This window comes from Drosophila grimshawi, unplaced genomic scaffold (genome assembly GCF_018153295.1).
Source record: "Drosophila grimshawi isolate 15287-2541.00 unplaced genomic scaffold, ASM1815329v1 contig_1006, whole genome shotgun sequence".
NCBI lineage: Eukaryota > Metazoa > Arthropoda > Insecta > Diptera > Drosophilidae > Drosophila > Drosophila grimshawi.
The window spans coordinates 563,673-567,705 of NW_025062489.1; the positions used below are offsets into that span (position 1 = coordinate 563,673).

General features: G+C 38.9%; 1 pseudogene; it reads right to left on the bottom strand.

The window, feature by feature from the left end:
* Positions 1-1,378: 1,378 nt before the first annotated feature.
* LOC122322796 lies at positions 1,379-2,956 on the bottom strand (annotated as a pseudogene).
* Between the last annotated feature and the right edge of the window lie 1,077 nt (positions 2,957-4,033).

The following is a 4,033-nucleotide window of genomic DNA, read 5'->3' on the forward strand; positions in this document are numbered from 1 at the left end:
CCAAATTTAATCAAGATTGTTAAGAAACACCCAAGTGATGGGCGAAAATATATTCTCGTAATGATCTCATTTCTATTAGCGGCTGCAAGCATTTTCTGTTTCTTACCGTTACTTACGATTGCCTGTACGTATATATGTACATATGCATGTATGTATGTATGTATATGAATGTGTTTCTCGCAAGACTGTTAGGATTAATTCAAGCTTTTGAATAAAAACATGCGCTGCATTCGATTTTGTTTACTCTTCAATAACTTGCAGACCTGCTCACATTTGAGTGCAAGACTTTAAATTTTCAAATAAAATTAAAACAAAATAAAACTTTAACAGCTGGATTCAGGGTATATCTTACTCGAGCTCACTGGACTACATCATTCAAATTTGTTTTCTTAAATCATTCTGCCAGGAATTCTTCTGAAATCTGTCTGCGTTCGAAAATATTGTAAAATCAGTCGCCCGATTTCCACATAGATCTCTGAAAAAATAAATTATATAACACCTTTTTACCACTTAAACAAATTTTGTTTCGAATTTAACAAAACTACGCCAGTTTGTCAGTCCAAGCAAAGAGTTTGCTTTTATATATAATTAATAATTCAATTAGATTATATAGCTACATACAGAATATACTTATGTGAAATATATTTATGATAATTGATTTTGGCAACAGTTTCTGTCTGCATAGTTTTAGCAAAACTATTGCGAGACATCTCTGGCAGTAAGCCCATTTCATACCCCCATCCCTACATACGCATACACACATAATAAGGTCAGGGTCATCTTCATCGCCAACTATATATATATATAACTACACAAGTACGTAATGAACATATACTCCAGATTTTTTGGAGCTTCGTTCAAAACAAATATTTTTGTTTAATCGATGGCGTCAATTGCACTTCACTTACAAACTACGTAATGCACCTGAATAGGAATAATCATTTTTAAATCAATTTACAACAATTTCAGCTAAAAAAATCATTTCAAATCAATACATGCATATTTTTGGCTATTGTTCAGTGTTTGGCTATGTCTCAAACAAATAAAAATATTGAATTAAGTCAACGTGTTTAACATGTATGTATAATGAATATATATTTTGTTTCACAAGTTTAATTCTACAGCCACAAAATTTGGTAAGTAGGTTTTTGCTGATGTCCTTTAAAGATCGGCGTATGCCACGTCAACCTCCGACACCCAAATACAACCTCCGCTCTAGAAATTTGTCTTCCACAATTTGTAAGCTAGGGTCACCAAATTTTGAAACAATGTTACTGGTAACTCCCCTGGGTTAGGTTCAAGTTGGGTTAATACGGTTGTCAACCTGAAGGTTGACACACATAGACCATTTTTGGTCCGTTGTGATAACGCATGGAATCTAGCTCGGATCTCTCCTGTACTCGTGTAAAAACTTAAGATCAAAGATTTGATTTAAGATCAAAGATTTGACGCCAGTTGCGTTTGTAAATTTCGCTATCTTGGCTGGTCCCATTTTCGTTAGCTTTGAAAAACTAGGTAAAGAGTGGCTTCCCAAGGTTGCAAATCGCTTCCTGGCAAGTGCCGGACAGAAGCAGAATAAGTGTTCCGCAGATTCTCCTTCTTCCTGAAGTATATTGCTATGAATGCTGACTAACAAGTGTCCTGTTATATCACGGATTACTGCAGAGCAGTTCGTTCGACTGAGATTACACAGCTCTCTGCTGTGTTTTGTTTTAATATTGGGCCATGTTTGGTGTGATATGCAACCGCAGTTTGAATTTTGTCAGTTATCATTTGACCTGCGACTACTTTTTTCATTGATTTTGAGCTTGCAGTTAACAAGAGGCATACATATACCTTCCTTATCTGTGCGGAGGTGTAATACAGTTCCTTTCCTAGCTACCTCATCAGCCTTGCAGTTGCCTTCAATGTCCTGGTGTCTAGGAACCCATATCAGGCTAATAACATGCTGCTTAGCCATCTCATGCAGAGATTTGCGACAGTTTGTTACCGATATCGAATTCGACGATATCACGGTAATAGATTTCGCTGCCGCCTGGCAATCAATATACATATGTATATGTTCGCACTGCCGAGGCTGACTTTGAGCCTTTTTAGGCAATCTAGTGCTTCTTTCATAGCAAGTACTTCAGCCTGAAAAACACTACAGTGTGCCGGAAGACTGAAGGAGAGCTGTATATTGAGTTGCTCAGAGCAGACAGTATGCACTAAAGGGTGTTTCTAGTTGTACTACTGCCATGCAGTAGTTTGTTTTCGAAGGTATGTTTGAATTCCCTTCTTAGATAGATGCATGGCCTCATTTTCTGAGCAAGCTAGGTTAAGGATTCTCTCAGTCTTATGGCCGTGAGTGTTGCATTTTTTATTCCTAGTGCCCCACTTGATGTGGTATGATTAGACCCTGAAATGCAGAGTTCAGCCATCCGCTGAACCTAATCCACATTTATATGCCCAAGATGACAGTATTTTTAGTTTACTAGTTATAAGGTCACATAGAGTTTTGGGGTACTTTCCTCTGAAGATTACCACAACGTCATCCGCATATGCAACAGTTTGGCAGCTGCCCCCTCCATGTCCTGCATCGCTATGTTCTATAGAAGCGGTAACAGAACGCCCCCTTGGGGCGTGGCTCTGCTGACGTACCTGGAAAGAGTTGACGATCCAAGTATAGATTTCAGTATCCTACAGGTGAGCAATTGATTGATCAATCCCACTAACTGGCGTCAATCTCCAGGTATAGCAGAGCTCCCGTTATCGCAGCCAGAGTGACATTATTAAAGGCACCTTCAAAGTCTAGGAAAGCTATTAGGGTATACTCTTTATAGAGTAGAGATTTTTCTATGACTACGGAATAAAGGGCTGTATCTGCAGATGTGCACTTCCTGTAGGCGTGTTGGGACTCGGAGATAAGCTTCGAGTCTATGGAGTCTGTAAGATAGAGACCTAGAGTCTTTAACATGAAGGAGGATAGACTGATGAGTATAAAATCTTTGGCGCTGGTATGTGATGGTTTCCCAGTTTTAGCTATAAATGTTATGTTAGACTTTTTAAAAATTTCGTGTAGCCAGTTTATGGCTGCTGTGCCCGCCTTCTGTAATTTGGCCTGGCTTATTTGATCAGGGCCTGGAGATTTAAACAATTGTGCGTATATCGAAGTCAGCTCAGTGCAGCCTAGGAAGTGTGTCTTAAGGAGGATACCCAGTGACTCTTCACTGAAGACCGACCATGAAGTATTATCTTTCTTCAGATAACCTAGTGTGGGAGTGATTTTCGATAGAACTTGTCTAAGCCTCGCGGTTTCGGTACTTGAATCTATATCTGTGCAGAAATTTCTCCAAGATTTCCTTTGTTTTGCTCCAGACTGCTGTATTATCACCGTTGCTAAAATTGTGGAGCTGAAAAATACTTAGGTGTTTTTTCGCAAGATGTTCATTCACAAATTTAAGGATAGTCACATAATTTGGGTAGTAGGTCGATCATTCTAAGATCGGCAAATGACTCGCCCTCCGCCACCCCCAGGCTCTATACTTCTAAAAATTTTAAATGGCTATATGTGGAAGTTTTTGAGTTAAAGCCGATAAATTTTGTAGGTAGCCGCCTTTAAGAATCGATTCAAAATTGGTATGGCCAAAGCCGATATTTCTGAAAGTGTAAATCGATAAGTCCGCATTTGTCCCACAATATTAAAGATAGAGTTACCAAACATGGAAGGCGACCTCCTTCATTTTCAGGCTACGCCTGAACCCGCCGCCCAAAGAACTTCGTCCTAGAAATTTGAAACTATGTTACTGGTAACTCCCCTAAGAGGTAGATAAAAAATTGGATGGCCACGCCCACTCCGTCTCCCAAAACCTTTGTAAATCGATTAAGCCATATATCTCACACAATTTTAAAGCTACAGTCAACAAGTTTTAAAGGTATATTGCTAGTAACACCCATTAAAAATCCGGAAAATTTTGAACCACGCCCACTCCCACTCCCAAAACCATTATATAACTTTATCTCCCGCAATTTAAAAGCTACAGTTACCAAAGTT